This window comes from Balaenoptera physalus, assembly GCF_965194825.1.
Source record: "Balaenoptera physalus genome assembly, chromosome: 9".
In the NCBI taxonomy this organism is placed as follows: Eukaryota; Metazoa; Chordata; class Mammalia; order Artiodactyla; family Balaenopteridae; genus Balaenoptera; species Balaenoptera physalus.
The window spans coordinates 40,861,611-40,888,871 of record NC_138888.1 but is presented as its reverse complement, the minus strand read 5'-3'; the positions used below and the strand labels follow the sequence as shown (position 1 = coordinate 40,888,871).

The following is a 27,261-nucleotide window of genomic DNA, read 5'->3' as shown; positions in this document are numbered from 1 at the left end:
CCTTGCTACAAAGCAGTTTTACCTGAAAACTAGGATACCTGGAACAACAGGAATGACTAAATTCATGGAGATATCATAATAGAAGGCTTGAAATCATGTATCCTGAACCATCAAGAAGTTATAGTAGTGTGATAAAATTTTATCATGGGGTTCATGATCAAATATCTATCAAATTCAGATAAAAAATATGTATCAAACATGTATCAAATTCAGATAAAAAATAGTGAAATACTAAAGAACTGATCCAGAATATAGATGTACTATATTACCGATTTAGACACATATTTCTTTCAGTTTAGATTTTAATTTGAGTCATTTGTTGCTATATTAGCTGATAAACACATCTTAAACATCAGTTTTTTACTTAGCTCATTTACCTTGAAGATAGCTTAAAAATATTATTAGGCTCATACACATACACACACAAATACTGACCAATAAAGTTTGCCTAATACCTCTTTATATTTACAAGCTTAATTCTTTCTCCACTGTGATATTTTTCTATGTTTGTTGGCATTATAATCTCCACCCCCCCGCCTTGCTCTAAGTTTATTTCATGAGTGATGAGAAAAATTAGTCTATATATTGAAGGTGCCATTTCCACACATCAATGACCAATAAAACCTCTAGGAAATAGAACCCACTCACCAGACAACTAATCAGTGTTTTTTCAACACTTATTTTTAGGACAAGAAGACAAATCACAAGAGACAGTGTGCAAAGAAGTATATTCAGTTTGACTGAACAGACTTGACTCACAGGGGTATAAACATGGTCCAATTTTATTTTCCAATAACTTCTACGAATCTGATCTGTTAACCATCCCTCACCCCTTTCTGCTGAGTGGCAGTCATCTTTAGTGACAGTTCAGTCTGATTCTATACATTTTTTCTGTCACCTTTGGTTATTAGAAGTGTCATTCCAGTTCTTGAGACTCAGTCCTCTTCATTTTAAAGCTAAGTATTACCATGATTGTTTAACCTCAGTCAACATTTTGCACTGTTTCCCGGAAGCACAGAAAAGTCATACCTCTTTGCCATGCTGCCTCTGCACGCCTCGTCTTACCTTTGTCATCTGTTCCCAGTCTCTCTCTCTATGTCTTGGCAGAGTCCAGCACGTCTGCTCAGTAACTTTCATACGGGAGACAACCGCCCACCAGTCCTTGAGTTAAAATAGGAGGGATGATGGTTAACCAGTCCCAGTTTTGTAAGAATGGTCTGTCTCTTCTGAAAACAAGAAGAGGAGAAGGACTGCTTTTTTAAAAAGAATAAATAAATACAGAAATAAAAGCCTGCTTTTAGAAAAGGCTGCTAAATCACTTTGGTTTCTCTGGCTCTAGGATCTCTCAGGAGTCACAAGCCAAGAAAAAAGCTTGTTAAGAAATTTTCCCAGAAGTCCATATTTTTGCTAACAACCACATAATGTCTTCTCTGTAGTTTCTGAAGGATTCTTATTTAATAGAAAAATATTTTGCAACCTAGTGATAATAATATATTACAGGTAACTTTTTAGGCTATCTTGCAGTCAATACATGTTCAGTTCTAAGATTGAGAGCAGTAAGTCTGAGGATATTTATTCAGTGTCCTCAGGCATCAAGGAGAGATTAAGTACATTTTTATTAAAATGTATAATTAAAATCAAGATAACACAAAATCAAGAAAAAAATTTAGTAAATGTTAAATTCAAAACGATTTTTGTTAATTACCATATTCCATATGTTGCAACTCATTGAAGCTTCACTATATTATATTCTGCGGGGAATTAAAAAGCAATAGAAAGCACCATCTCTAAATGCCAAAACTTCCAATGCAATGCATAAGTATCCCCAGAGCATCTTTCTGAACAATTTAGGTTCATTGATTCTACTCAGGTCCACCAAGGTGAGTTATTAAGAAAGAAGTAAACTAATGTTAGCAACCCTTTTTTCCAGTTCCACCTGAGAAAATAACGAGCTTTGTATATCTTAAGGAGCTAACTTGGTCTTATACTATCATTGACTAAGGGTATGACAGGAGAGATAACAATTGTCAGAGGTAAAGTCTATGTTTCGGGACGATTGGGAAGCATTTAAGATGGAGGTTGACACTTTGAGTGGGAGAAGATGAAGTTGAGGGCAATAAAAAGTTTGAGCTTTTCCAAAAGTTGAGAAGGAGTCTGATTGCATGCAGAGGAGTGGAGTCATCCAAAGGCTTATTCACCCACCTACTGATGTTGGTAGGTTGATAATTAGAAAGTTCAAACAACAGGAGTCTAGAAGAGCCCCTCGTTAGGCATCTTTCTCTTATGTACAGTCTCAATATGGTCTCTTTAGAATGGTTGCTTCAGGGTAGCTGGACGTCTTACTATAAAAGCACAAGTTCTGAAAGACAAAGGGAGAGAGAGAAAGAGGTCAAGCAGAAGGTATATGCCTTTTATGATCTAGCATGAAAAACCACACAGTGCCACTCTCAACCCATTCTAATAATTAGAAGTAAGTTTCTAAAGTTGGCCTACATTCCTACATTCATGAGGGAAATTAGGCTCCAGTTTTTAATGGGAGAATGCCAAATAATTTACAGAAATGTTTTAAATTCTCTGCAGTGAAGAAGGAGGAGGAGGAGGAGGGAGAGGGGGTGGAGGGGAGGGGGAAGAGGAGGAGATTTATTTTAGGAATATCACAATTTATGTCTATGTACATTCAAACCACGGGCTTAGAATTTTATTTGGCACAGGGAAAATTACCTTCATTATGTGTTTAATCATCATCTCTGTCAAAATAAAATACAAAATGGACACCAGAGTTGAAAATTCCTTGAACACACAAAACCAGGTAAGCGAAACCTAATTTAGCTTATCCTGCAACATAAGCAAAATTTAACTTGTGTTGTTTCTTGTAAATGCCTCTGAAAATCATAAACAATACCTAAATTGTTTTCCAAAAATGACATAATCTTTTAGCCAATCCCCTGTCATTGGAAAAACCCTAATTCTACAACCAATCATTATAAAGATTAAACAGCGTCCATGCTTCCACTATATAAGCTGTCCTAGAACAACATGTCTCTGTGCTTCATTCCACTACTGGTTTGAATACTCCCAGTCATGAACTGTTCTTCTATGCACAATAAACTCTGAAGATGCACAGCATAAAGTTGACTTACATACATCATGAAATGTTACCACAATAAGTTTAGTGAATATCCATCATCCCATTTTGACACAAAATAAAAAGAAAAAAAATTTTTTTCCTTGTGATCAGAATTCTTAAGATTTACTCTCTTAATAGCTTTCATATATAACATACAGCAGTGATAATTATATTTATTGTGCTTTATATTACATCCCTAGTATCAATACTGATTTATCTTATAACTGGAAGTTTCTATCTTTTGACTACCTTCGTCCAATTCCCCCTCCCCCCAAACCCCACCTCTGGTACCACAAATTTGATCTCTTTTTCTATGAGTTAATTGTGTGCTTGTTTTTGAAGTGTAATTGACCTACAACACTATGTTAGTTCCTGTTATACAACATAGTGATTCAATATTTCAATACATTTCAAAATGCTCACTAGGGTAAGTCTAGTTACCATCTCTCACCATACAAAAATATTACATAATTATTGACTATATTCCCCACACTGTACATTTCATCCCCATGGCTCATTTATTTTGTAACTGGAAGTCACCTAAATGTCCCTTACCTATTTCTCTCCTCCCCCCACACTCCTCCCCTTTGGCAACCACTTTTTTGTTCTCTATATCTATAAGTCGGTTTCTGTTTTGTTATGTTTGTTCATTTGTTTTGTTTTTTAGATTCCACATATAAGTAAAATCATACAGGATTTGTCTTTCTCTGCCTGAGTTATTTCACTTAGCATAATACCCTCTAGGTCCATCCATGTTCTTGAAAATGGCAAGACTTCCATTCTTTTTCATGACTGGGCAATATTCCATTATACATATATATATCACACCTTCTTTATCAATTAATATATAGATGAACACTTAGGTTGCTTCCATATCTTTGCTCTTGTAAATTATGCTGCAATGAACACAGGGGTGCACATATCTTTTCAAATTAGTGTTTTTGTTTTCTTTGGATAAATACTCAGGAGAGAAACTGCTGGATCATATGGTAGTTCTATTTTTAATTTTTTGAAGAATCCCCATACTGTTTTCCACAGTGGGTGCACCAATTTACAATCCCACCAACAGTGCACGAGGGTTCCTTTTTCTCCACATCCTTGCCAACACTTGTTATTTGTTATCTTTTTGATAATAGCCATTCTGACAGGTGTGAGGTGACATCTCATTGTGGTTTTGATTTGCATTTCCCTGATGATTAGTGATGTTGAGGATCTTTCCATGTGTCTGTTGGCCATCTGTATGTCTTCTTTGGAAAATGGTCTATTCAGGCCTCTTCCCAATTTTTAATTGGTTGGTTGTTTTCTTTGGTGTTCAGTTGTTTGAGTTCTCGGTATATATTGGATATTAACCCCTTATCAGACTTACCATTTGCAAATATCTTCTCCATTCAGTAAGCAGCCTTTTCATTTTGTTAATAGTTTCATGCAAACAAGGGTTGTGACTATAAAGAGCAGTAAAGGGTGCTCATGGGAGCAGACTGGGATCTTCTTAGCAGATTCAGGAGTCTGGGGTGATTTTGAGGCATGTGGGCCAAGGACAACACTCTGAGACATACAGATAAATAGAGACCAGTGGTCTCAAATGAGTATCTCCCAGGCATACCAAGACCATTGATGGGTTCCGTTTGGCCATTGGTGTTCAAAAAGTATTGCATTCCTTCCTAATGTTCAACCACTGAAAATTTTCACATAAAAATCCATGTTCCTGACTTTTTTTTGAAAAATTAGAAAATGCAGTGATGCTAGGCTGTCAGCCTACACGGCTATAGTCAGCAGGAGCTGGGCGCTTAATGCCCCCTTTTGTGGATTCCAGGATGTACCCTTTTCCAGAGTTTCTCTCACGCTAAGCTTTGGAGTCAGTGCCATTCTATGAACTCATAAGCTGTTTGCTTTATCAATTTCCCTAAAAGTCCCCTGTGGATATTTGAGCTCCTGAACTTCATCTGGCCTTCATGTATGACTGTCTTTTAGATAACAAAGCTTGTGGTGAGCTTGGGTGTCTCTCTGACTCATTTCCTTCATAAACTTGAAATTAACAGTCATTCTGAGGAAAGAAGATACTTTCTAGGTATTATCAGAGACTTGGCCTCAACAGTTTGAGTTATGTTTTATCTGTCCTTAGGGTAATGACACAAGGCACATTCAGTTTCTAAGTCCTACATTTGGGTCTCTCAGCACTAACATATCTTATTTATAAACCTGACCTTCCTATCTACACGGAAATTCCTATACACCCTTTAAATTCACCTTTTGTAAAAACGTTTGACTGTTGTAAAATGCTTTGACTATTTTAAGTAATATACCTTCAAAACTTTAATCACTGTAATAATGTCTTTGGTAAATATAATCAAATTTTAATAATTTTACCTTTTAACCTATTTTAAATGCAGCACTTGCTCTTAAGTTTAGTACTTGATGGAATAATCCATTGCTTAATTTCCTGTTCAATTGTAAAACACTTGGATTTTTCCAGGTGGGCTTTGCTCTTTAATACATGAATTCTTCCACCCTCTAGATTCTCCAAAATATATGCTCTAGCTGTGAAAGATATGGAATATCATTTTTCTTTCACCTCAAACAGTTGGAGAATTATAGGGTCTAGCACAGGATTAACACTTCTGGTGGAGGTCATGCATGAAAATTAAAATACCATTTTTCATTGTGCTGTATTATACATTGCTACTGAAGCTGCAAAGAAGTTCTCATTACTTCTCTTCAAAAACACTGTAAATTTTGTTAATGCAAGCATCCTGCTATGAATGCCAATTTACTATTTTATATTTTTACATTCTGAATTCTTCCCTTTCTAAAGGGCAAATCCTCAAGTATTGACCCTAAGTATCCTTTCTTTAGAAAACGGTCTATGTATATATAAGAACTAATCTCTAAAATATTTCTGTCCTCACTACTTTTACAAAAGTCACTGATTAAGAAATGAGCTGAGGACATCCACAGACATTCTAACTGGACTAAGTCATGGATCAGTGGCAATCTGCTTTGTGTCCAACGTCACAGTCTCAGTTGATTGTGTCCAAGGACATTGTCTGAGTTGAAAATTATAACCTGAATCCATAATGTTTACCTGCTAATTCTAAGAATGTCAAACAATCTAGGTAAATACACTTAAAAGTCTATCTAAATTAAACCATTTAAGTCTTTGGCTTTAGTCTCAGTTTCACTCAGGGCCCCAAGAAAATAGAAGTCAACATTTTCATATCCAATACAGGTTGGTAATTCCATATTTGCAAAGGACAGTTCCAAAAAAAATTTTTGCAATTATTTTTCCTCATCCACATTAATGATCTAAAGATTTGGGGTAAGAGAATGAGGTGCACTTTGAGTTCCACCATGGAGAAAAGGCAGGCTGGAGTGGCTTTTTTGCATCTCATGCCAAGAGAAAGGGCTCGATGAGACCATGGGAAAAGCTTGTATTGTGACCGTTGGAGCTGTGGGTCACAGTAGACTGATACCTACTCATGCATGAGGATCTAAAGGACAATCAATGTAGCTACTCAGAGAGGAACAATGGGATTAAGCTTTACTTTGTACCTTTGACAGGGACAAGGATAGATAAATGTTCCCCATGAACAAAATATGCTCACAGCATGATGAAATAATGCTCATATACATTACTCTTCAAAAGGACCACAACAGTGCAAGAGGGTTCCCTTTTCTCCACACCCTCTCCAGCATTTATTGTTTGTAGGTTTTTTGATGATAGCCATTCTGACCAGTGTGAGGTGATACTTCACTGCAGTTTTGGTTTGCATTTCTTAGTAATTAGGGATGTTGAGCATCTTTTCATGTATCTCTTGGGTATCTGTATGCCTTCTTTGGAGAAATGTCTATTTATGTCTTCTGCCCATTTTTTGACTGGGTTGTCATTTGTAGGGATGTGGATGGACTTAGATAGAGTCTGTCATACAGAGTGAAGTAAGTCAGAAAGAGAAAAACAAATATCGTATATTAATGCATATATGTGGAATCTAGAAAAATGGTACAGATGAACCTATTTGCAGGGCAGGAATAGAGACACAGACGTAGAGAACGGACATATGGACACAGTGGGGGAAGGGGAGGGTGGGATGAATTGGGAGATTCGGTTTGACATAAATAAACTACCATGTGTAAAACAGGTAGCTAGTGGGAATCTGCTGTATAGCACAGGGAGCTCAGCTCAGTGTTCTGTGATGACCTAGATGGGTGGGATGGGGGTTGGAGAGGGAGGTCCAAGAGGGAGAGGATATATGTATACAGATAGCTGATTCACTTTATTGTATACCAGAAACTAATACAACACTGTAAAGCAATTATACTCCAATAAAAAAAAAAAAGGACCACCTAGAATGGTAGAAAGAATTCAGAAGAAAGCAGCTTGGAATGCACCATAACTTGCCTACTGATAAAAAGATAGATATGTAATCTAACAGGACTCTATAGGGCCTTCCCAGGACAGACGGCCCCCACCCCGCCCCAATGTCCTCTGTCTACCTCTTGTTTGTAGAAAAGCTTTAGTCTCCCAGGCCTTCCCTGAGTCACAAAAGGCTAGCTGAAGAATGAACAATTGAAAGAATGTGGACATGTAGTAACAAAAAATAGCAGTTGGACTAGGAGAACTGGTAACAATTTAAACAGTAAATCAGCCATACAGCAGTCACAGAATCTTTAGTTCTTCCCTGAAGGACACAGATAACAGTGTCTGATGCACATACCTGAGTTGCTTTACAGATACTAAAACCCCACCAGATAGAAGAAGCTAACTGCATGATGATCATGAGGCATAGCCTCCACAATGGCTGGAGCCTGAGGATTGATAATGTCAACCCCTGTGACACTGCCCTGTTACCTCCCTATCAACCAGAGAATTGTGAAGGAGCTGATCATGCACCCTGTGACTACCCTCCCTCACTTTGCCTTTAAAAACTCTTCCCTAAAAGCCATTGGGGAGTTTGGGTCTTCTGAGCATTAGCCACCTGTACTCCTTGCTTGGTGCCTGCAATAAATGCTGCACTTTCCTTCACCACAACCTGGTGTCAGTAGATTAGCTTTACAGTGTATGGGTGAGTGGACCCAAATTTAGTTCAGTAACAGATATTAAAAAAACAAAATAACAGGCAGATGGAGACCCCCATGACTAGGGGACCTTAAAGCTAGAAATTCATATCAAGTTAGGAATCTCAAAGTGTCTTTTAATTAGAACACATCCCAAGCCCAGTGGTGCCAAGGCCAGACCATTTAGTCCTGGAAAATTCATAAATGTTTCACCCCTTACCTCTACTTCTTCTTCTTCCACTATTCTTCCTCCACCCATGTTTAAACCAAAGAAGCCAGAAGCAGCCTTTTGAGTGGGAAGGAGAGGTGGGCAAATGGAGGAGAAACTGTCTGATCTTTTCCACTTTGGGTGATGGGGGTAGTCTTCAGAAGTCCCATGCTAGACAAGGAGAAAAGCCATAAAAATTTTAAAAAGCTATAAGCATTTGACCATTATTCTATACAGGATATAGTCATTACTAAATTAAAACCGATTTTTTAAATAAAGATCATAAAAATTTTTTGATCACCTAAAAATAACCAGAAATATCATGAGACATGCTAAGTTTCACCTAAGTTGCTGAAAAACTAAGCAACTCTTCAAGGTGTGTTTGAACCACCAGAAAACTGAATTAAGGTGATTAATGACTATTGCCACCACCCCAGCTTCTTCCAAAGTACGGTGATGACTATCACCTGAAACACCTCCTCCTGGGACAATCATTCCTAAATATATGTCATGTCATATATTAATATGGTGTCAGGTGTCATATATTAATATATTAATATATTAATAAAGTAGTCTTGCTCAGGCTTCAGAGGCAGAAGCAGGCTTCTGATCAACCTGTGACCTTGCCTGGACAGTGCACCTGCTTGCACACCTAACAATTGCTGCTAACAAGTCAAACGGCGCTTACAATAAGAAAGGGAGCGGGTCTTGGAATTTCTTGAGCCCTGGGGACCTGGGCAGTTCCCGGGGGTCTGGAAAATCTTGTGACTCAAGATGAAATTAACAGCATTGTTACAATTGAACCAGAGCTGCATTTTTGTGCACAAACTGATAATATCAATTTGCGGCCTGGAATTATAAGTGGAAGCCCCCAGAACTCCAATCTGAAGTCTCACCCATGGGGTGGGTGCACTGTCTGGGATCCCGGGCTCCAGATTGCTGTTACTTGGGACTTCCCAACTGCTGTTTGGATCTGGAAGTGGGTGTCAGGCTAATTTGGTGATGTATACCCTATTATGTTTCTCTAATATTCTTATTCCTTTCCTTCCAATGATTGTATATTAAAATTAAGCTAAATCACTTTTCATTAAAGAATTGATCAGAGCTGTTTATTTGTGTGAAATGAGTGGTTATTTTGCCAGCAAATCCAACGAACCTTAAAACCAAAAGCAGGCTTATGGCAAAACAGTCGGGATCAGCTGTGAGTGGCATTTCCTGCATTGTGACAATGGTCCAGCAGGTAGGCTTGTCAGATTTAGCAAATAAAATAAAGGACTACAGGTTAAATTTGAATTACAGAAAAGTAAGGAATACTTACTTCCAGTATAAGTGTATCCCAACCATAGCATGGGATATACTTATACCAAAAAAAAAAAATCATATATTTGTATGAAAATCAAATTTAAGTGGTGTCTTGTACTTTTATCTGACAGGCTTAACAGGGCTTCTTGCAGTGACTGAAAAAGGCAAGGAACAGACTCCTGAAGGCCCACTCCTATGAAAAGTTGTGAGTGGTCAGGGTTAGGTGAGGTATTTAGGAAAGGAGCAGAGATTGGGAAAGGGAAAAAATGGAAATGGGGGAAATCGTGAGAAACGTTTAAGGCAGATAGGACTTTCCCAAGATGTCAAAGGTAAATGTGGCATTATTTAAAACTTAACATTTCTTTAAAATAAAGAAGAGTAGTAAATGTTGGTGAAGCCCTGGAATGATAAGACAATATTGTCCTACGTTTTCTAAAAAATTTCATTCTGTTTACAAAAATAATGGAAACAAAGGTTTTCAGAGACCTTTGATAGATGGGCCCTGTCAGTATTCTGTTTTTCACTGTCTCTCAATGTCATGCTTACTCTTCCTTTTTTTCGAACTGTGAATTTTGTGTGACTAAAATTCAGCTTGTGATTCACTATAAGCTCTGTTTTATGTTTTTCTGTCATCTTATATAGACATACATTTTCTCAAGATTTTTTTTAGCTCAATTAGTTAAATGTTTGGTCCTGTATACATCTCTTTTAACTTATCTTTATTGAAATTTATAAATTCACACTTCCATTTTGTAAATTACATTTTGTAAATTACATTTCTATTAAATAAGTAAATTTCTATTAAATAAGTAAACTTTTTGTATTAAATAAGTAAATCCAGCAGGAAACAAACTTTCGATCAAATTTGAAATTTAATACTTAAATTGTGTCTTATTTTGATTTACATTCAGGAGCATATTTTTTTATTCATGCACCTGTAAATCAACATTATGGAGACAGCTATCCAAGTGTAAGAACAAATGAATATGTATAAACAGAGTTGTGTTCGTAAATATGTAGACTGAGGTAGTAAACACCTTGAACACTAGTTAGAAATCTGTCACTGATTATACATAAGGCAGAAAGCAAGCATCACATTTTTAGTAAATAGCTTAAGAATTTTGGAAATATCAGTGGTCCAAGTAAAGTTTGCATTCCATACTGATAGGTTGGATATAATCTTTGATTACAGATATAGAGACATGCATGCAGAATATAAATATACACAGTCATATTTACAACATGTTGTAAACTTGAAACAACTATTTTTCACACAGAGGGCTCTGAACAATCTATTATATAATTGAACTTTTAGAATATCATCCAAGAGCACTGTCCTTTTTATTCTGTCTTATTGGAAATAAAAATAAGTGGGGTTATCAGGTTAAATGTATTTTTAGTATACATTTCAGTGACAATTAATAGCTTAATATATTTTTGTCCCAGGATAACATTAACTTGGCATAGCTGATTCTGGTTTCAAAAGATTTTTTAAGCCTAATGGGCTAAAGATAGTCAAGCTCATGCCTGCGCCTCCTGACTCGTGCTCAGGCTTGTCTCTACCAGCCAGAGTCACTGGGCCCCTTATTTCAATTCAATGGGTTTTTTCACAAAGAACTTGAAAACCTCTAAGTCAACAGCATGGCTCAGCACCTCACAACGCTGAATTGCTCATTTTCCCAAAGAAACATCAAAAAGTCTCCTTTCTTTACTTTTAAAGTATTTTATTAAAAACCAATGATCATATACAGTAAAGAATATCACAGTGAAATAATGAATATTCTCTTGTCAAAATCACAGAGCACTTTATATGTTTGAGGACAGAGAATAGTATGGAGGGGTATACCCCAAGGGAGTATGAAGAGAAGGGCAAAGAAGATTCTTTATAACTTGATTTTATTTTTGGCTGCATTGGGTCTTTGTTGCTGCGTGCGGGCTTTCGCTAGTTGCGGCAAGTGGGGGCTACTCTTCGTAGCGGTGTGCGGCCTTCTCATTGTGGTGGCTTCTCTTGTTGCGAGGCACAGGCTCTAGGTGCATGGGCTTCAGTAGTTGCCGCACACGGGCTCAGTAGTTGTGGCTCGCGGGCTCTAGAGTGCAGGCTCAGTAGTTGTGGTGCCCGGGCTTAGTTGCTCGGAGGCATGTGGGATCTTCCTGGATCATGGCTCAAACCCATGTCCCCTGCATTGATAGGCGGATTCTTAACCACTGTGCCACCAGGGAAGCCCAGAAAATTCTTAACTGTTTTTTAATGTATCTTTTGATTGTTTCACTCATTACAATCAGCATATTTTAATTTTAATTAAACAATTAATTAAGAAAATCATATGGAAATAAAGACAAGGTAAAATAAAAGGGGCAGGGAATTTTCTCAGCCTGTGTGTGAGTCCTCTATTATGAGAAAATTTGAAAAGATTTGCAGAAACTCAGTGAAATACAAGATTTTCTCAATCGAATTACAGAAAAGACTTCTAGGGGAACTTGCTAGGGTAGCAAGGTTGAGATATTTGGGAATCACTTCCTTGTATTGATTATATTTCTAAATCTCAAAAATAATATATAAAATTCAAAATCTTGAGAGAGTGTCCATGATGGAGGTGTAGGAAAACCCTGGGTTTACCTCCTCTTATGGGCACACCAAAATTACAACTACTTACAGAGCAACTATTGATAAGAATGACCTGAACTCTTGTAGAAAAAAATATTCCACAACTAAAGATATAAAGAAGGAACCACAATGAGATGAGTAAGAGGAACAGATATGCAGTATAGACAAGACACATAGCCCCAGGTGGGTAACCCACAAACAGGAGAATAATTACAGTTGCCGAGATTCTCCCCAAGGAGCAAGGGATCCAAGCCCCACATCCGGGTGCCCAGCTCTGGAATCCTGCACTGGAAAGATGAGCCCCCAGAACATTTGGCTTTGAAGGACAAGCAGGGCTTACTTTTGGGAGACCCATAGGGCTGTAGGAAATAAAGACTAAATTCTTAAAGGCACACACAAAATCTCACTCCAAGACCCAGGGCTGAAGCAGTAATATGAAAAAAGCCTAGGTCTAGACCCAGAACAAATAATTTTAAAATTTGTATGGAAACACAAAAGACCCTGAATAGCCCAAAGTATCCTGAGAAAGAAGAACAAAGCTAGAGGTATCACACTCCTCGATCAAGCTATACACAGCTACAGTAATCAAAACAGTATGCTATTGGAATAAAAACAGACACAATGGTCAATGGAACAGAATAGAGAGCCCAGAAATAAACCCAAGAACTTATGGTCAATTAATCTATGACAAAGGAGTCAAGAATATACAATGGGGAAAAGACAGCCCCTTTAATAAATGGTGTTGGGAAAACTGTACAGCTACATGCAAAAGAATCAAACTGGGCTACTTTCTGAAACCATATACAAAAATAAACTCAAAATGGATTAAACACTTAAATGTAAGATCTCAAATGATAAAAATTCTAGAAGAAAACATAGGCAATACACTCTTTGACATCAGTGTTAGCAATATTTTTTGGATATGTAGCCCCAAGCAAGGGAAATAAAAGCAAAAATAAACAAACGGGACTAAGTCAAACTAAAAAGCTTTTGCACAGCAAAGAAAACTACCAAAAAAATGAAAAAGTCGCCTACTGAATGGGAGAAGATATTTGTAAATGACGTATCTGATAAGGGGTTAATATCCAAAATATACAAAGAAATCATACAACTCAACATCAAATAAACAAACAACCCAAATAAAGAAGGGGCAGAGGACCTGAATAGACCTTTTTCCAGAGAAGACATATAGATGAAAAGGCACATGAAAAGATGGTCAACGTCACTAATCATCAGGGAAATGCAAATCAAAACCACCAGAGGACTTCCCTGGTGGCGTAGTGGTTATGAATCCGCCTGCCAATGCAGGGGACAAGGGTTCAAGCTCTGGTCTGGGAAGATCCTACATGCCGTGGAGCAACTAAGCCCATGAGCCACAACTACTGAGCCTGCGCTCTAGAGCCCATGAGCCACAACTACTGAAGCCTGCATGCTGAGAGCCCATGCTCCACAACAAGAGAAGCCACCGCAATGAGAAGCCCACACACTGCAACGAAGAGTAGCCCCCACTCGCCACAACTAGAGAAAGCCCATGTGCAGCAACGAAGACCCAACGCAGCCATAAATAAATAAATAAATGTATTTTTTTTAAAAATCCAATCATGGTTAAAAAAAAAAAAAACCACAGTGAGATATCACTTCACACATGTCAGAATGGCTGTTACCAAAATGATAATAAACAACAAATGTTGGTGAAGAAATGTGAAGAAATGGGGACCCTTGTGCACTCTTGGGCTAATGTAAATTGGTGTAGCCATTGTAGAAAATAGTATGGCGGTTCCTCAAAAATTAAAAGTAGAACTACCATAGGATCCAGCAATTCCACTTCTGGGTATTTGCCCAAAGAAAACAAAAACACTAATTGGAAAAAAAATATGTACCCCATGTTCATTGCAGGATTATTCACAATAGCCAAAATATGGAAACAACCTAATTGTTGATAGATGATAGATAGATCTATCTATAGACAGATATTGATAGATGAATGGGTAAAGAAAATGTGGTATATATAATATTACTTAGCCATAAAAAACAATGAAATTTTACTACCTGTGAGAAAATGGATAGACCTAGAGGGCATTATGCTAAGTGAAGTATGTCAGACAGATAAAGACAAATACTATATGATTTTATTTCTATATGAAATTTAAGAAACAAAACAAATGAAAAAATATAACAAACCAGAATCTGACTCATAGATACTAGAATGAACACGTGGCTGCCAGAGGGGAGGAGGTCGAGGAGATGAATAAAATAGGTGAGGGAGATTAAGAGGTATGAACTTCCAATTACAAATTAAATGAGCACAGGATGAAGTTTACAGAACATGGAATATAGTCAATAATACTGTAATGGCTTTGTATGGTGACAGATAGTAACTAGGCTTATTATGGTGATAATTTTGTAATATATAGAAATGTCAAATCACTATGTTGAGCACCAGGAAATAACATAGTTTGTAGGTCAATTATACTTCAAGAACAACAACAACAATAAAAACAAACTCAAAGAAAAGGAGATCAGATTTGTGGTTATCAGAATTAGGGGGTTAGGGGAGGTGAATTGGATGAAGTTGATCGAAAGGTACAAACTCAAGTTATAAGATAAATATCAATAAGTACTAGGCATGTAATATATTGGGTTGGCCAAAAAGTTCGTTCGGGCAACATATTACGGAAGAACCCAAACGAACTTTTTGGCCAACCCAATACAACATGATTAATATAATTAACTCTGCTGTATGTTATATACAAAAGTTTAATAGAGTAAATCCTAAGAGTTCTCATCACAAGGAAGAAATTTTTTTCTTTTTCTTTTATTTTGTATATATAGAGATGATGGATGTTCGCTAAACTTATTGTGGTATAATTTCATGATGTAGATAAATCATTGTGCGTACAACTTAAACTTACACAGTGTTGTATGTCAATTATATCTCAATAAAACTGGAAGAAACAGATTTAAAATCTCCTTTGCTGAAATAATAATTCAATGAAAGGAGACTAAAACCGCATTGTATCGATATATATTAATACTTGTTGATCTCTCCTTGCTCTATTTTTTATTGCAGATCTTAATCTATTCCAAAGGAAGGCTCTCTTACTAATTAGTATGATTGTCTGGATCCAGTAACATGCATACATATTATTACCTAAAGGTACAAAATTGTTTTGTGTATTATTTCATTAATTTTCCGTGAAGATTAAAATATCAGGTTTTTATATCTATGTATTTGTATCTTTGAGAACTTGATCTTTGAGACTTTGATGGTGCAATTGATGTTGAAGTTTTTGTTTTCTCTGTTTTAAAATAACATCTTCAAATGAAAATGTTTTTGTTTTGTTTCAAGATGAGTTGGAAGAAATTATTTTTAATTCTTGTATTGTACTCTTGCCTTGGATCACATAGTATTTATTTATATAACCCTTTCTTCTCTTTTCTGTGCTTTGCAAAGAACAAAGAATTCCACAACACTTCTCTAAAGCATATAGTTTTCCTTTTATTCTACAGTACAACAGCTTAGATTACTGAACATCATGTATTATAGTGGTTTTTTATACCAAATCTGAGTCTGATTCACTGTGAGCCAGTAAGTGATTGACCTAAAAAACTAGCTTGTATAAGATAAACTTCAATATATGAAATATCCAGTGGAATGGAGGGGAAGTTGCAAAGTTATTTTTTGATGGAACCCGTTAAAGTCCAATTTCAGTCAACATCATGAAGCTGACTGAGTTTTTTGTAGCAAGAAACTGATTCTTGTACACACAGTTCACTTCTCACCTGAGCCTTAAGGGTGATAGTATAGCAGGGAAGTTAGCTCAAGCTTATCCTGTGATACAGAAACCTAGCTGAAAGAGTAAAGAAATAGGTATGAGAAGGATTTATTCTTTTGAGGACAAGGAATGTTCATGAGAAAAAAAACATCATGAGGGAACCACGTTTAGGCAAATACATTCAGTTTAAGGACAATACACTAGCAAGTGAAAGAAGGTCATGCTGAGTGTATCATAGAAGTCTCTGTCATAGACCCCATGAAGTTACATCTTATTAGTAGGGTAAACTAACTAAAATAGAAAAATAAGGGAAAAACAATTGAGCAAGACAGAGAGAATGCAAGACATCAGAAGAATACTTTCAGAAGTTTTGCCAGCAACTGGAGACTGGATTCTCTGTGCAGGTATTAAAGCTCTTTCTATAGGTACAGAACCAGAAATGATAACTACTGAGGAGGCAGCCCCAAGTTATCCCAATCTTATCATTGTAGACAGTCTTCTATGCAGTATGGTCTGAAAGATTTCAAAAATAATCTGTTGCTACAATCCTCACATCCAACTGAAAGCAATCAGGCACGATCAAGAAGAGTTGATAAGGCATTGCCTACAAACCAGCAATTCTACTCCTAAGTATACTCCCTGACACACCTCCTTGCCAATGTTCACTAAGAGATATTCACAAGGATGTTCATAGCAGTAATGTTTGCAACAGAAAACATTGGAGACAACATATATGTATAGATATAATTTCATAATAATAAAATATTTTATAATATTAAGAATGAATTTAAAATGAGACAAATAAAATACATACACACACACACAAAAAAAAGATCCTCCCAGAATATTCCTAGGAAGACAAGCAAGAAAAGGTACAATCCTGAAGGCCCAGGTGAAGGTGGTAATAAAGAGATTTTTCCCTAGACCAAGAAAGAGAGCCATGAAATAGACTATGAGTACACCATATCCAAAACACTCCTAACTGTGACTTCTATAGCCTCTTTTCTCCTTCTTTGACCATGTCTCATATTATCTTGCTTCTTACACTGATCTTCCTTTGGTGTCTCCAAAACTCCACAGTTATCACTTCAGGATAGTTGCACTCTCAGTTCTTTTCACAGGAAATTCTCTTCCTCCAATCTCCCTAAGGTTTATTTTTGTTATTGGCTCAAGTGTCATCTATTCAGAGAAGTCTTCTCTAACAACCAAAATTAGAATTCAGTTCTAGTAATCAGCCCTCCCATTATCCTGTTTTATCTTCTCTGAGTTTATGTATTTTGTGTATTTATCCAGCCCCCCCCCCCACATCCCTACTAGAATTTAATCTCCATGGGAACATGGATATTGTCTCATTCACTGCTGCATTAGGCTCCAGAATATTGCCCAACATAGAGCAGGCTCTCACAAAATAATTTTTGAATATTTTTAAGTAAATTAACTCAAGGTGGAAATAAGGAATCTGCGCTTTCAAAATTTCTCCAAGAGACTCTGACAATCAGAATATTTAGAAACAAGTAACCAAAAATATATTTCCTCTACTATCACTTGTCTTTCTGACTTCTAGAAAAGATTCCCTGTTGGGGGTTCTAGCAAAATGAACTGAAATCCCCCTGAACTGCTAATACTTCCTAGAAACCTTCTAATCTTAATCAAGACAATCTTAGTATAGTATAAGGAGGCAAGTCTCAGGACCAAGTATTATCTCTATTCTTGCCTCTGAAATAAATACTTTTCGGAAATGAATATGGAGGGGGAGTGAGGAATCTAGTAAACAGAAGCAGTGATCTGTTAATTCACAAGATTCACTTCCTTCTTCTACTTTAACAAAGTTCTGACTATAATCAGCTTGTAAGAATAAGGTTATTTCTATTTGCTGCATACTTTCAAATTCATTTTAATTATCTAGACTTCTTGGACGTATTCTTTCTGTTTTGCTTTATATATTTGAAAAATGAAGATCTACCTGTAGGTAATGCAATAAAATATACCAGTGTACTATGCTTTATGACAACATACTATAATTTTCAATATGTTTCACCTTATCAAATTGGGAGTAAAAGTTTTCCCTTTGAAAGAATACCACGTATATCATCTATCATGACATTGTAATCTGGTTTTTCAAAGAATTTGTATGGCTTGCCAGGCTTCAGATCAAATCCTTCTTGTATCAGTAAAATACTATCTCTATGTATTAAATATTTAACAGACAAAACAGCAAAAGTAGAAAATTGTCACTCTCTTTCAGACTGGAACCTATGACCAAGTTAAAAGATTAGGATGTTTAGCTTTTCTGGAAAATCAGTTAATAATAATATTCATGGCAATATGAATATTCATAATAGGTAGAATTTATGTAATAACTGCTATGAGATAGGCACTAGCTTTACATGTTAAACTTACACTTAACAATTACTCTACAGGTAGGTACTGTTGCTTTCTCCATTTTACAAATGAAAATACTGTGATACAGACAGGTTGAATAGTTTGTCCTGGGTCACAAAGCTAGTAAATGATAGAGTTAGGATTCACACCTAAGTTTTATATCTAGAGTCCATGCTAATTTATAGCCAGTTATTACATGGAAAGGTCATTTGCAAATATTCTTCTTTTACATTGTAATCAAAATACAATATGTGGTTTTAAACAGAGATACTGTTCTTAAGTATTGACATAGACTTAAAGAACAATTATCTGTGTTATTTTTACACACACACACACACACACACACACTGCCTGTTTCTCTAAAAAACTAACAATTATTAAATGCAGTCTATGTTTATTTACCAGAGCTTCTTTTAGATAAACATCATCATTGCTACAGTAGAATTTCATATTCAAGGAGGGTTACATCCTGAAAGGTGCAATGCAGGGAGAGGAAGTTTAAGAATATTTAAGACACTTTGGTTTCCGCTTGTGAGATTATGGAAATTACCATCAGCTGTGAAGTATGACTCATATCTGAGCACTCCAAACAATATTTTTTTTCTGTTTCAAAAAGAAATCCTTTTACCGTGACTGAGTTGAAGTATATAACTATTTAAAACATGGTAATTCTTTTGCATTTCAACTCATTTGATCTCTGGCCTTGGACTTGAGGAAGATGGTGGTTATTTTTGAAGAGAATATAAGAGAATCGAGTAGTGATTACAAGTGTTCGGCAAGGAAATAGACTACATTTTATTGGCAAAAAAAATTAAAGAGTGGCATGGTGCTGGGCAACAATCTCATGGGTAAAAAAATGAGCAAACAAATGGTAATTTCCTGTGTAATCACCATACTTTACCTTTGAGTTTTATTTGGCCTCATACAGAGAATATCTTTCCAGTCAATATCTTTCCTCATAATAATCTTACCACTATTTCCTTCTGACTTTGACAATGCTATATTCAGTCACAAAATTGACTGGTGAAGGAAAATGTTTATTCTGCCTTTTTTGATGGGAAAATATGTTTCTTATAGATATATACCAAAATATAAAGCCTAGGGTACCTGAAGTTAATTATATTTAATATGTAGTATAAATGTTTATTTCATTCAATACTTTCTATTTGTATGTTTATCTATACCATATTAGTCACATCATCCCTATGTTGCACACTGTCTGCAGGTGGTAAGTGAAAATATTTTATTCCTGCAAATTATTTCTTCAATCCTCACTTCAGTGGAAGAAGTGGGGGAAATATATGAGTAAATGTGGTAACCTGTTGTTTTTATGATGACCCAACCCTTCTGCTTCTGATCTGCTAAGGCACTTACAGTTGTCCGAGAGTGCTTGATTGCATTGACTTTTGTCTTGTCTTATTTCACCCTTCCCACAGAAATGTGTTACTTGAGGACAGGAATCATATCTTAGGCATTTTTGTTTCACCTTAAATGCCCATCAGAATGTTTTCCATATTATGAGCACAAAACAAGTGAATAAAATTCGTGTGAAAAGAATGAATAAAAAGTGGTTTAAATAGTATTTTATAAAATTGTGCTTTTAAAAACACTCGAAAACTTTCTGACACATGTCTCTAGCTTCCCTTTCCTGTGAAATTTTATCTTTCTGTGTCATTTCTACTTTTGCCAGAACCTCTGTTGCCTATTTTGTTTATCTCTTAAACCCAGATTCAATCTCTTTCTACTATTAACAAAAGTTACTGGAAATGATCAAATATATTCATCCCTCTTAAGTTATGAAAGACCAATACAAGATAAAAAAATAAACGTACAGGGCTTCCCTGGTGGTGTAGTGGTTAAGGATCCGCCTGCCAATGCAAGGGACACGGGTTCGAGCCCTGGCCCGGGAAGATCCCACATGCCGTGGAGCAACTAAGCCCGTGCACCACAACTACTGAGCCTATGCTTTAAGGCCTGTGAGCCACAACTACTGAGCCCGCGTGCCACAATCACTGAAGCCTGCATGCCTAGAGCCTGTGCTCCGCAACAAGAGAAGCCACGACAATGAGAAGCCCGTGAACCGCAACAAAGAGTAGCCCCCGTTCACAGTAACTAGAGAAAGCCCACGCAGAGCAACGAAGGCCCAACACAGCCATAAATAAATAAATAAATGTATTTTTTTTTAATTAAAAAAAAAAAGTACATAAAAATTTAAAAGGGAAGAAAAACAAGACAACATAGCACAGTGGCTAAGAATCAAACAAAACTACATTTAAATTCTGTATAGCATCTTATAAGCTAAGTGACAAGCAAGTTAACTAACCTTTCTAATTCTGTTTCCAAATTCAAAAAGGGAAATGATATTTATTTCATAAGGGTCATTTTGAGGGTTAATTAAACATCAAATATAACCAGTATGGTGCTTGGCATATTGCAAGCATTCATTTACCGGTATTCATTACCATTAATATTATTTTTGATTATTATTATATTATTAATTATAACAAAAAGTATCAATAGCTATTGATAGAATATCAGTAAGTTGATTAGTAAATTGACATATTGATAACATAAATATCAATAATAATATAATAATTATCAATAACAATAATGAATATATAATATTAACAAGGAGCAAATCTAAAAGTTAAGAGAATCTATCTTGAAATTTAGGTATCTGAACATCTCTGAATGGGTGGGAAGGAGGACTTTCTTCTGCCTGCATTCAAGATGAAACGAAAGGAAATAACTATGTTTCCATCTAAAAAGATTCCCATGTAAATATTGTGAAAATCTAGCTTCGATAACATTTATAGAAAGAAACTGAACATACACATAATGTAATTGATGATATCAAAAGAGCTTGATTTATAATACAACTTTTTTCATTGAAAGAGCTCCAGTATTGGGGGGAAACCACACAGACTGCTACTGTTACATGGCAACCAACAGTCTAAGTAGCAGTTTGTGAGAATATGTTTTAAAGCGAGCATGCTTCTCATAAAAATATTATTCTCAAAAAATATATATATGAGGATTATTTATTACCACTGACCCAGTTTTTCTGAACAATAAATCATCAAGTGACGGTCTCAGGTTTTCTTTGTTTAGGATTGTTCTGGAAATCTGGAGCAAAAAATATAGTCCTCATATAAAGATTGGGCCTAATGAACCTGAGGGACTTTCACTTCTTATGCTAATTTTTGCTCTCCCCATGAAAATAAAATGATTTTTGCCACCAAGGAAAAGACAAAAATCATAATTTCAACTATGAGCCATGTGTGCTGAAAATTAACAATAAGTGTTAAAGATTTTTGTTTAATTAAAGTTCAATGCTCTCTGTATCAAGTCAGTGACAATTTAGCTAGTTTGCAATGCTTTCTTGTTTCTCTCTGTGCTGGTCCACATTTTCCAAACTTATTTCTGTCCTTTTATTTATCAATGACCAGTTGTCAAAACATTACCTTGCAAACCAAGGCAAGAAGTAAAAGAACATTCACTTTACCAGACTCCTTTCTTCCTACTTACCTCCCCCACTCTTCAATCTTCCAAAGATTTAGGTAGAATGAATTGAATTAAATGAGCTCTTGAGTACTCTTTTTTTATTATTATAATTTTATTTTCTTGGATCTATAGCTAAAGTATCTCTCAAGGTACAAAACTGTGGCAATACCTTGCAATTAGATTGATATGCAAGGACTAGAGGCAAAGTGAAAAGGCCATCTTTCTCAAATGACAGACTGCAGATGCTTCAAAAGGATGTTTATTTGCAAGAGGCAGCCTTCTATGCAAAAAATTATCATCCCTGAATTCAATTTACTGCAGGTTGAAATACAAGGACAGTTTGGTATTCTCATAATTATCTGACTTAAAAACTGACAAACTTTGACTTGAAGAGGTCTTTTTTTCCTGAAAGCAATAGATTCTAAAGACGTACAATGATATAGCAAGTATTTTGGCCAATATTCTATGCAAGCGATAGTACTGTTATAAATTTTAACATATTATGTTAAGATGAATATTGAGATTCAGAAGGAAAGTAAATGACACCTTAAGAATCATAAAATGTATAAAGCAGTTGTAGATTGTGGGAATTATGGTAGCTGGAGAGAAACATCTGGACCCCCATGGTTAGCTCTGGCCAGATCACTGAGTCTCAGTTTTGAAACATGATAAATACTGGACTACTGGATTTACTCAGTGAGTCTGCACATGAGATTGTAGCTTCCACCTGTATGCTCCCCAGGTCTCTTCTTATATGAGTATGTAAACTCTATCTGTCTAGAGGAATTTTCATAAATAAGGGCAAGAACCATGGGCTATAAGATTAGTAGGTTGACAGGGAAAGAACATGTGAGAGGATCAGAAGTGACTTCAGGTCACTAAAGAAGAAACTACAAAGAAGAGAAAAATTAAAAGTTGACAACATAAAGAGAGAGAAAAGAAATTTTTCTTCCCTAGAAGTAAAAGGATTTTGCATTTAATCCCTGCTTTTCTAGGAGAAGGAAAGCTAACTCCACAGACTGTTAATAATTACAGAGGAACTTTCAGATTTCTGCAAAGTGGGAAAGAGATCAGATATCCTCAAAAGCATTAGAAAAAGCAGTTTCTTGCTGCATCAAGAATCAGAAGCTTCTCCCCTTCTCCCCTTCTCAGCAAGGCAATGTCTCTCACAGGACCAAAACATGGTGGCACTCGGCAGAAAAAGGAAAAAGGAGACTGCCAGCTTTGTTATCAGCAACTATATTAATGTTAAACATTATTTTTTGATTAAGTATGTTAATTTCATACTCTGCCAGTAAAGTTTACAAGAAATGTTCATGAGATAAGGCACTAACTTGTTTAGGGTCAAACAGTTTTCTCATATAAAATACACTGAAGAAATTAAGATATTTATAAAAATTTTATACAAGGCATCTTGAGCAAGAGGGGCTATGAGGTAATATGCATGTCACTTCAATTTCTCATTTAAGATAAGTATTTTTATATCAAGTTGAAAAGGTTTTTCCCAAAAGGTTCTGAGAAACTTTTTTAAAACTAGTATTCCATGGAACCTAATCTACAAGGTATTCTTCCCAAAAATGGGTTCTGTGGCAAACTCAGTTTGAGGAAGATGCACACTAGATTTCCCTGCTTGGATATTTGCCTTGATTATAAGCATGTTTAAGTTTCTATAGTAAAGAAATACTTTCAATCTAGCAATTTCCCAGCCTCTTTAAGCATGAAATCCTCGCTCTTTTCTTGACAATCATGAACACCTATTGGCATCTCTTAGAACCACTGTACCACAGAATATATTTTGGAAAATGCTATTTTAGGATAAGATAAAAATATTGTTAACCTATGAAATATGAAGAGGTTACTCAGTTTATATTATTTTTAAGGTTGCTTATTAGTTTGAAAATCAAATTAAAAGCTGAAAAGCCATTTTTGTTTCATTGGTAATTTCTTGAGAAAAGAAAAATCTGCTTATATAGAAAACTATCAGGCATACTTTTCTTGAGATCAAGTTAAACTTTATTCGGACAAGTTCTTTTAATTTTTCCATGCCAAATATTTTCCTCATCTTTACTATTGTATTAAAACATCTTTGTGTTAATTATTGACTAGTTATATTCCCAAGTTTAAAAATTCACTTGATTGAATTCAGTCAACAGTTTGTATTGATTTCACCTAAAACAGATTTTACTCAAGACTTATCTCACTTCTAACTCTTGATTTATTCATGCACCAAAGTGGTTAGTTACCTTGATTGTAAGAAAATCAGATCTTAACCATTCACCATGAGAAGAGAACACGGGTCACTGACCCTCAAAAGTAACAAAAATAATCATATTATTTTATATACACCTCCTCCAATATGAGGTGTTTCTTGACAGAGCTGCTAACAAGTGGACATATATAAGTTTTACTACCCTTGCCCCTCAATTTAATATAAACAAGCAATCATAATGTAAGATGCCTTTGTAAGCTACATGTCTGATAATCAGTCCAAGAGTAGGAAAGAACAGACAATACCTTTAAAATGGTTTGGCTCTCAATATCCAGATTTGCTCTATTTATAATGAGAAATTATGCCATTTTGCTTTCATATTTGAGAACTGCAGAAGAGTAGTGAAAGAATGTAAACTGATCTTCACTTAACCTATCCATAGAGCCAGCTGCTTTAATTTGAAATATTCATTGAATATGTGTTCAATAACCATGGCTAGACCAAATGTATTTCAAGAGATACAGCTACTTATTAAGTGCATGGAGTTCTGCCAATCTACTCTGTTTGAAAGTAGGTCATAATTAAAATGAAATCACTTAGTTTCACTGGAATTTCTGCTTACGCTTAAGAGTCAGAATGAAACAAAATCACAGGAAGAGGTACTTCTACAATGGCAGGAGAGATTTGTCTTCCTTTTGAACTAGGCTTTGCTTTTACTCTTCAATGTTGCTTTTTCCATGACTTATTTTCTTATTAACCAAAAAGATGGTATAAAAAGATGAAAGGACTCACGGGGATCCATGATATTTTAGGCACGGATGTTACTTATGCCCATTTTCAGGCACTTTTCTATAAGGTTTTCCCTAGTAAAAGTTAATGAATATCTCTCTAACCTAATTTATAATAATTATAGAAGACATTTAGCTACTGAGAGTAGTGGAGTAATGCATTTACAGTTCTAGGGAATTAGTCTGAGAAATTTGAAAGAATATTTAAAACTTAAAATTCTTTGAGTAAGTCAACTCTTCACAACATTTAAGTAGAATAATATGCAAATGATATTTTAAGTTAAATTCTATAAATATGTAAAGATAAAAAGATACAAGATTAAATTTTAACCCAAGTAACAGCTGTGCAGCACATTCTGGAATTTGTGAAAAAACTTCGTGAGGTTCCCTACCTTAATTTCAGGAAATTTATTCACTAAGAGAATGTGATTCATATTATTTTGTAAGAAGAGTCCTCTCTATATTATTAGGATTACAACATCTATCAATGTCAAATCTTTAGTCATCAACCAAGACCCAGTAACAAGCATTAGATTTTTCCTTCCACCTTTAACAACTAAAAATACAAACAAACAAAGCAAAACAAACAAAAAGTATGTATATACATATACATAAAACAATGGTTTTCAGGCAGCACATGACTGATTCCTTGAGAGAAGGAAAACAAACAAGTTGATCCACATGATTGCACTAGTTTACTGTTGGTAATGAAAGCAATGTCCAGGCTGAAGCTCAGGGCGGGCAAAATGCAGCAGAGCCTAATCGTTTTAGTTAAATTTTAAAAGACAGAAACTAAAGAGTGCATAGTTAAGAAGTGAGCCAGTTTGTCACTACATATAAACATCTCCCTTGGGAGACTTTACTAAGATGGTTATTAGAATTAGTGATAAAAGAAGAGTTTACCAGTCTCTCTGGTAAATAGTTGTGTTTGGTTTAACGTAAGACTCACAATTAGTATCCACTTTTACACAACTGAGAAATTCACAGGAGGGACAAACATTCAAAATTGGGTTAAAGGAAGAATACACCATATTTACAAGGAAATTAGAACTGTCCCTCTCCACCCCCCACCTTGATCTGCAATGGAGCGCCTCCACTGAGGCAACAGAAATGTTGTCAGTGCAAAGTCTGGCAGTTTCTGAATTGAGTGGACCTGCTGAAGATCTGTGGCCACACATCAGTTAAGTAAGAGATCCTGAAATATAAAGTAACCTTTCTAGATTTCTGCTGCTTTGGAATACAAGCCAGACAAAGCACGCTCTCCAAATTCAAGATTTTACTACTGAATAGTATGAATAATACAGGCTCTGAAATCCTGTCAGGATTGCCATATGATTAGAAAATATGTCAAGCTAGGAATTTTTCCTGCAGGAAAAAGGAATTTTCTCTTACTCTTTTCTCTTAAAGGGGTAATAACTCTGTCATATCTGAGGTGGGTATATGAGAATCCAGTCTTGCAGTGGTCTATGGACAGTTACTTTGATTTGGTTAAACAAATGTATTTGCTCAGGCTCTTAGGCCTCATCCTAGGCAAGTAAATTACTGACATTTATGCAATAAATATAATTCTAAGAAAAACAACTAAAAATAAGTTGGATTGCCAAAAGAAAAGATTGAGAAAAATGGAAGAGAAAATGTGAGAATTAAAAGCTCTTTGCCTTTCACAGAACCCTCCTCCTTTCTCTGCTGTCCCTGCTCCATCTCTTCCCATGGAGAGAACCTCTTTATCCTTCCCTGCCCCACACTGACTTTGGTGAAGGGTCAGGTGATGAGTTTTTAAGAGGGTAGTTCTCTTCACTAGTAAATTTCTCTGTAAAGGAGAATGAGGGCACGGCTTCATTACCTGTTCTGTTTAAGGTCACAGGCTTATGAGCCTTGTGGCCCAACCTGAATCCATTTCATGTCTTTGCCCAATTCCACCTCCAAGGATCACATATCATCCAAACACCATGCAGTTAGGGAAGCAGACATGATAGAGACCTAATCAGAGAATAACTGAGAATTAGATAAAAGATAGTATCCCTGTGTGAAGACAATAGGATGGAGAATAGCTGCACTAATCACTTGGAAAAAGGCAAACAAACAAGCCATTAAGCTGATGAATTAAGGGAGACAAAAGTATCAGATAATTTACATTTTTCTTAACTCAATGTGAGGAAAACCAGTCTTTCCTATTTGGATAATTTTTGAAAAGCTACCCAGGACTCCCAGTCATCCACATACCTTGAATGCCAGCTGATATTAATCACTTAAGGGCTTCTTTTCCTTGTGCCCAGAACTTTGCAGAAGAACCCCACCCATGTTTCAG

At 35.8% G+C, this 27,261-nt stretch overlaps 1 long non-coding RNA gene across 7 annotated transcripts in view; it reads right to left on the bottom strand.

Annotated features, from left to right (window-relative positions):
* LOC309666933 overlaps window positions 1-27,261 on the bottom strand; it is a 331,741-nt gene that overhangs the window by 172,393 nt on the left and 132,087 nt on the right. For 5 of the 7 annotated variants that reach the window (XR_014267364.1, XR_014267365.1, XR_014267366.1 and 2 more), the window contains one exon: window positions 1,066-8,558. This is a non-coding gene — a long non-coding RNA (uncharacterized lncRNA). The remainder of the gene's footprint in view (window positions 1-1,065; window positions 8,559-27,261) is intronic. The other 2 variants (XR_014267367.1, XR_014267368.1) reach the window with 2 other exon arrangements.